At 28.6% G+C, this 8,741-nt stretch overlaps 1 pseudogene; it reads right to left on the bottom strand.

Annotated features, from left to right (window-relative positions):
- Window positions 1-1,607: 1,607 nt before the first annotated feature.
- Window positions 1,608-7,647, bottom strand: LOC124927333 (annotated as a pseudogene).
- Between the last annotated feature and the right edge of the window lie 1,094 nt (window positions 7,648-8,741).

The raw sequence follows: 8,741 nt of genomic DNA, 5'->3' as shown, positions 1-8,741 counted from the left end.
TTTTTTTAATAATCTCTTCTAATTTAGACATGAATAAAAAAAATGTGAGAGAAATAGTGTTTCGATACACCATAATCGATTAATGATATAAAAATATTTATAAAAAAACTAATATGAACCTTGGAATGAACACTGTTTATAATTAAGATTTTTTCAATTTATGATAAAGAAATTTTGTATGAACAAAGTTTGTCCACGAAGATTGCAACATTGGCTTCGAAGAATAATAACTTTTGGGATTTGAGTTGATCTAAAATTTAATATTATCGAACATCATAAGACGTTTTCTGATATCTGAAGAGAAATAACTTTCTTATTACAAATAAAACACCAATTGCTCAAAATATGGAATTTGTCACAAGGGTTTCGATATAAGTAAGAAGCACTTAGTAGACGAAATTAAAAAATAGAGGCAAAAGCCTTAATATTTTTATTAGGATTTCTTTATTGATTGCACGAGTTCTTATTTATGGAGGAACCCATTTTACTGTTAAGATTATAAAATAATGAAAATATTATTAAATATATATTGTCATATAATACTTAATATTAAAACATTTTAAATCAAATTATGAAGTATGTTTGATTGTGTAGTTTTCTTTCTTACTTTCACAATTTTGAAAACTATTAATTACTGTTCTTAGGATTTGTTAGATGATTTTCCTCTTAGACTAAATCATAAATAAACATAATTATTTTCAATCTCTCATCATCTAAATTATTCAATTCATTAATCAAAACATTAAAATATTATTTATTTACAAAAACTAAAATTATTATTATAAATTAATATATTTTAAACATTTTAACCAAAAACTACTCATCTTTTCAAAATTATCACATTTAACATTTTTTAAATAAATTAATATTTATTAAAATAATCATAAAAAACTCTAAGAGAATTCTCAAAAACAATAAAATAAATTTATTTGGTCTAATATTAAATGAAATGTATATTTTAAATAGAAAGATGGCATTGTCATGCATCTACTTACAAAAAAAAAATTAAAGAGGCCTTACTATCAGTTTGAAAACCTTTGTATTTATAAAAAAAATTATTATTTTTAATGATTTTTTCAATTTAAGAGGTTAGTACTACTCAATATCTCGATAAGGATTCGCACCATAATTGTCCCTTTAAATTATCCTAGTAGGTTATACTATACTCACAAAAAAAAAATTATGAAATATTTTTTATCAAAAAAATATTTTAAAAAAACTCAATAAAATTTCAAAATAACCCAAACAACAAACAAGCTCACTTTATTGTGTATGGATTTAATATGCATTAGAGTGTTGAATCTTACATGGCTTATAGCTGGTACAAGCTTTTTGGGATCTTTGGTCTAATTTGTTTTGTTTAGATCAAAATTAAAACATAGTTTTCTTAGCATTTTTCACTCTATTCTTGAAAACTCTCCAACTTTCTTTATTATAGTAGGATATAACACTAATGAAATAGGACAAGTAATTTAAAAAATATTTTGATACCATTGATTAAAATGACTACATAATAACGATAGAAGACATTAAAGTTTAGCTCATCATATCAGTGTTAAAAACAAAAGAAAATTAATAATGTATTAAGATGTGTTAGTTGAAATTGATTATATCTTACAATTCTCTAACTCAGCCAGAACCTCCTCTTGTGATCGGTAAATCATGTCTATAATTTTCCATATCTAAAAAAACAACAACATTTACCAATTATTCAATTAATCATCTAACCATATTAATTATTCATAACAATAGAAATTATTAAAAAACAATTATTACCTGCATAGTACCACCACCGCCAATACTGTCATCCGACACACTAACAATTGTCCAAGGATCAAAAGAACTCCAATGGAAATCCACAACTTTGCCTATGAATAGATATATCCAAAATAAATAAATATAAAATTCTGAATTGATATATTCAAAAAGAATAAATATAAAAATAAAGAAAGAAATACAATAATAAGTTTCTTATCTATGACCACAATGATTAAATAACAAGCCCGGTGAACTATCTGATGATCCACCAAGTTCTTGCATTACGCCCATCTACAACCTGAATGAAATTTAAAGAATTGATTTTGAAATCAATTTACAATCAAAAACAATTCATCATATATTAATTAGGTTTCAAACCTTTTCATGATCCCATAAGTTCAATGTTCCATCTTCCGATGAATTTCCAAAAACTGATGCCTTGTCGGGAGACCACTGAAAAACAAATTGAAGCATTTGTTCTTTCTATATTATTTCTCTTCATGAAAATATTTAGAAAACAGCAGTCATCATATTTTTCAAACCTGTACACAAAGAACAGTAGCATTGTGACCCTCAAATACATGAACGGGTAATCCAGAAGTAAGTTTTCTACGGTCATACATTATTACTGTATTATCAGCTGATCTGTTGAATAATACCAAATTTAATTCAGAATCTCAGAAGATGAAAAAAAATAATAAAAAAACACATTTCAATGCTTACCCAGTCAAAATAAGGTTAAGATCATATGAATTCCAATCAACACAATGAATGTCAGCATCATGAGCTTTCTCAACCTGAAAAAGAGATAGAGAATCAAGTTTTAATAAAACAATCAATTATGTAAGCTTCTTGAGGTAATTTAAAGGAGTGTAGGTACCTTGATAGTTGGATTTGAACCTGTCCTTACATCCCAAAGTATGAGACATGAATCTCACCCACACTACAGAACTCTTGTCCACTTTAGTACATACAAAAAAAGAATTTACTTAAAAAATATCATAAACTGCATATAGATTGAAATATCAAGCATAAAGATCAATTTACAAATGTAATTTCTCTACCTTGAAGGGCAAAATTGTACATCCTCAACTGTATCTTGATGTCCTAGATAGGTACCTTGAGGATGAAGAGTAGTAATACTTTCAACAGAACTCCCACTAGCCTTGGAGTTTTTTATGGTTCTACCACTACCAGATGGTGTCTTTAAGGCCAATGTGGAGATATGATCTTCAATATTCCAAAGAACCACCAAGTTGTCCATACCTAATATCAAAAAAAATGGATTTATTAAATATAAGAAAAACAATTTGTACTAAAAACATTTCAAACATTTCAAAGGTATAATGAGTTTCCAACCTCCAGAAAGCACAAAATGTTCAGTTTGGCCCATAGCAAGAGCAAATTCTGCATTTTCTTTATGCCCAATAAGTACCTGCATGTTAGGTAATGATTCTTTTATGCATTATAACTCTATTATAAACTACAACTCAAAATAAATAGCATTCAAAGATGTTTCTTAATATATGAAATAATTAAGTTAAAATTTGCAAATTTAAGTGTATAAGATATAACTGTAAATATTTGTAGAAATGATTGTATCATGACAACATTTTATTGTGCAACATCACGTACCAAATCTGGACAAGAATTTCGGGCTCCATACACAGCTTGTCGATTTGGCTGGCTCTCAACATTCCAAATTAGAACCTGAACAGGAACTGAATGCTTTAGATTGAGATAGAAAAAATTCAATGGATCTTAAGTGTCTCAATATAATTCAAATATAGAAGAACGCAACAAGATGCATACATTTGGACCGTCAGTGTGAGTGGCCACAATATTTCTATTTTGAGGAAGTTCTTTGATTCGATTCACCTGTGATGATTCCATATACAATCAAGATTTGTGTTTAAAGAATGAAGATGAAATGATATATAATATTATGGATAATAGCGGCCTGGAATCTTTACAACACATATATACACTAGTGATCATATTTATAGAACAATCAATAAAACTGAAAGGCTATAATGTCAATCTAGAATAATTAATGCATATTGCAGATAAGGCTAACAAGATGTCAAGAATATCGGGCCTCTAAATAATAATTTCAAATTAACATGTTTAATTTTAGAACATCCCTATATTCTAATTATGAAAATATATAAAACAACTAAAATAATTAATACCTCTCCAGGGTGAATGATTGTTTTGAATTTCTTCACAAATGGAGAACTAGACTTTTCATTGAACTGCAAAGATCATGCAACCAAAACATACATTAATTCATTGGTAGAACATTGAAAAAGAGAATGAATTATTATTTTTACAATGTCAGGATTGATACACTTACTAGTGTGATATGTTGAGCTGAAGCAACCCTATGTTTAACAATATTACAATTTATGATAACAAGTGTGTTTAGCACACTACCATCAGTCTAACAAACCAAACATAAACAAACAACAAAATATCAGAACTAGCTAGGAACCAATTTTTTAAAACAACAACATAGATATAAGATTAATAATGTGGAAATATGACAAGCAGATGCTTCATTCCCTAGCAAGCATTTATATATATAGTGATAAATATCAATTCCTACTTGCTAGAGTTCAATTCATAGGGATAGACATAATAAGAAGAAAGACGAAGAGAGTTGAGAAGCCAAAGTTCCAATAAATTTATTTATTAGAATAATGCTATAATTTAATGTGTAACAAGTTATCCCCTATATATAATATATACATTTTTTCTATAGGAATAAATTTTGATCACCTTTTTAATTATATCGTTTATAAAAGGATGATCTTAAATTTGACTCTCATAATCGCCAAAGTCCAACTATCTAAATATCAGTAACGGTTCTTATGCTAACAATTATGTATTTTTATTTTTTGTATAAGGTGAAAAAAATCAATAGAAAATGCGTTGGTTAAGTAACACACAAAACTTTAAACATGGAAAGTTATTAACAAATTTTTAACTCTATTAATTAGAATTTTATTCATAAAATCTATAAATAAGATATTTCGAATTATCAAAATAAATTTTAGTTATCTTGGTTTGATTCTTCTAATGTCTAGGCAAGACTTTTTAGACTCGTCTTTTGGTTATCATTTTTTTAAAAGGTCACTAAAGCTCGAACTCATGACCATAAAAAATGAGATTTGTGTTCTATTACCGAGTTATATAAACTTTCTTATAAGTCTGTTTCTTAAATAAAGTAATAAACATTTGTGTTCACGACCTTTTCTATCATCTTCACAATATAAGATTTGAAATCAAACAGAAGCAAATAAGTGAGAACAAGATAGAAATAAGAGACTTAAGTTATCAATAATTCAATTATACAATGATTAACCAACTTTATTTGAGATGATAGGGCTTATTTTTTTTTTACTTATTTTTTTTCCTTTGATTCTCTTTGCTCGTAACTTTTGAATGCCCTTCACATTCACGTCTCTTTGAAATAAAAGTTGATATGTTTTCCAAAAAATATGCTACATTTTGTTTTAGTTTCTCGTCTCATACATCTAGTCCTTACTCCGTAGTATTCTTATTTACCAATTGGTTATAACACATTTTGTAGTAGACTTTTGATTATAACAAACTAGATAGTCGGGTCAAACATTTATTGAATCTTTATTGGATGATTTGGAAATAATGCAATATAAAGCATGACATTTAAAGGAAAAAATTGTTCGAAATGAGAGGATCTCTATGCATGTTCATCTCGATAAAAAATGAAGGGGTTGTCATAGATGAGACTACTATGATTTCATAGGAATCTAACACGTTTTTCTTTGTTAGTTTCTTTCTATTGATCACCCCTCGCGTTTATAAATTTATTTAATTAAATCATTTTAATACAACATGACCTTTAATTAAAAAAAAAGGCATACTAATTATTATAGGTTGATTTTACTTAATTCATTTATGTATGTTTTTTTTTTTTTTTGCATTTAAAGCCCTGATAGCCATCGACGATGGAAAACATTATTTTGTCCATTAAACCCAAATTTTCCCAATGATCATTTGATAGTTAAGGAAACTTTGAAGTAGAGTCAAAATATTAAAGCAAGGGTGAAGTGAAACATATCGTGTTTAATTGTCTTCTTCTTGTTGTTATCGCATAGGAAACATGTGTTAGTCAATGTGAAACACATCATTTTGAGTTTATAATGATATTCATACTAAAAGAATAAGAACTCTCAAGGGTCTTGGTATTCCAAACTCACTTTAAAGGAAGAGGGATAAATAAAACTGTTACGAAAAATAGAGTTGTGTTTTAAGAACTAGTCATCATGTGAACCGAAATAAATTGTTACGTAAGATAGTGCATTAGTGCATCGATAAGCTAAGACTAGATTTCTTCGTCAAACAAAAGACAATGAGATAAAGTAACATATTTAGTTTGCTTACTAATTCTAAAGTGGAAACCATTAAATTTTGGGATGCCAACGAAAAAAAAAGTCTCATTATAATTCTTGTCAACATTGGACTTTTTCACAAAAGTAATTAAAATAGAGTCTGTGTAAATATGCAATAGATGAAGAATTGAAGGACTTGTTGGAGCTACAAAATAGAGGAAATTTGTCTAATGTGTGCTTAAACAAACTATCATTTTTTTGATTTATCTGGAATGTTGCAACATTTAACTTAAATAACTATCTGGACAATCTATATAAATTTTAATTTTGAATAGTGTGATTCTCAAATAAAATTCAAATCTTGACTGAACACGTTAGTGGTCAATAAAAGAATTTTAGACAACCAATAAAAGAATTTTAGACAAACTATCTCTTAAAGCTATCATTTAATTATGATCACTACTCTTTTTCAGTTTTACAATATTTTTTCATTATTATATTCAATGCTAAAAGCATTGGAACAAATACAAAAACAAGCCATCTAATCCATTGTCTAGCATAAATTGGTGCACTACATTCAAGTTTGTTTCTACCAACCCTATTATAATTTAGGTTGTTAGAAAGTTTTAGGGTTTCTCAACCCAAGATTAAACAACATCTTCCTAGTTCAACTCAATAGTCTTAATCCTTTGGTGGCTCGCTCGGTCCCCAAATTTGAATTACCGTGCCTCCTCCAAATTCTTAATTGTAGTCAATTCTAGATTAACATTTGATCTCAAGTGGACAATCTAATAATCATCGAAACATAGTCTAGACTTCATAACTGCTTCGATGAACATCTAAGACTGATGGTGGCTCTTGTTGGTCAAATGGTGAAGACTTTGTTCCAAAGAAGATGAAGTCGAGCCAGTGTCTGGGCACGAGGTTTTTGATGCCTTAGACTAAAAAAGTAAATTCATCTAATGGCCTATGCTTCAAATCTTGTTAGTGTTTCTCTATTTTTGGTGGCTGTGGGAGGGGGCCTAGCTTATGCGCCTTAGGCCGCCTAACTAGCCTTACCCAAGAGGCTAGAGCGACCATGAGACATGCAAAGTAAAGTTAGCTAGCTAAGATGAGGCTATGTATATTTTATCAAATTAATTAAGCATATGGTTTAGATATAGCTAATTAATTATAAAAGGATGTACATAAATGAAAAAAACAAAGAGAAGTAGGAGATCCAATTAAGTTTAATTACCTGTTCGGAAATGTAAAGGCGCTGGCTGTTCTTGAAAGAACCCTTTTTTAACTGGGGACCCCATCTATTTATATGCAGGATAATAAAGCTAGATTAGATACAGATTAGATAGATAGATAGATACATTAGATATATATATGCGTACCTGCATGATAGAGAAGGCCAGAGAAATGAGTGATGAGTTAGCCAATCGTAAATTATAGGGACAAGTGACTTCCATTGTTTATAACCCTGCTCTTTTTCTTTCTCTTTCTCTTTCTCTTTGCTTTCTTTCATTCATCAAAGGCCCTGGTCGGTCAGTCACTTTTCTGGGCCGCCGCCGCCGCCTCCTCTCTTCTCCACATGCTTCTTCACCATTTCTCGCTCTTCTGACCTTGACCGTACAACGTTGTTTTTCTGTGTCGGTAAACAATTGATCAATAAGTAAATAAATTTGGTTTTTAAATACGCAAAATCAAACCTGCGCTCTATGTCAAATGACAGATAGATAAATGCATGCATATTTAGGGCCCATTTGTTACACATTTTAGTTTTTGTTAATTTGATAATTAAGACATAATCCTTCTTTATTTGAATTATGTGTCAAATAATTTATTATCCTCTCACCTGTCTAATAATTAATCAAATTAATAAATTTATTAAATTAAATACTAAAATACACTTTTATTTATTTTTGTAAATTTTTTGACATACAATTTTTTTTTTTATCTAGTAAGTGAAAAAATATCTATAACATTAATTTGATCTTCAATGTTGGGGTTGTCTACGAGCAAGCTTTCAACAAGAAAGAAGGAATATAGATCTAAACTTAAGAGTTTTGAAATTTCAACAAGAAAGAAGAAATATAAATTCAGACTCAATAGTCTTAAAAAGAAGAAATAGATATAACGAGAAATAAGAAGGTAGATTGATTATCTGATAGTATAGAATAGAAATGAGAGGGAGGGAGGTGGACTAGGGTTAAAGTATTAAAAAATGAGAATAAGAATAGAGATAAATAGAGGGAGATGTTGGCGGAGAAAATAAGAGTAGATATAAGAGATAAGAGTGGGGGAGAAAATAAGAGTTGATATAATAGAAGGAGAGATGTTGGCGGAGAAAATAAGAGTAGATATAAGAGAGGGAGAGATGGGCGGTAGAGATGTGCGGCGACTAGTAGAGGAATTATTTGATTAGGGTTAAGGCATTAGATAAATGAGAATAAATAGGAGAGATATGCGGAATTTGTATTTTGTTGTAGAGATAAAGATTATTATATTTAATTTAAATATATAATTATTTAATTATATGTAATAAATTATATAATATATAATAAAATAATTAATTAAAAAAATAATAATAAATGAATTCATTTTCAAATTAGGTATGTA

This window comes from Impatiens glandulifera, chromosome 1 (genome assembly GCF_907164915.1).
Source record: "Impatiens glandulifera chromosome 1, dImpGla2.1, whole genome shotgun sequence".
NCBI classification, from domain to species: Eukaryota; Viridiplantae; Streptophyta; class Magnoliopsida; order Ericales; family Balsaminaceae; genus Impatiens; species Impatiens glandulifera.
This window is presented reverse-complemented; position numbering and strand designations above follow the sequence as displayed.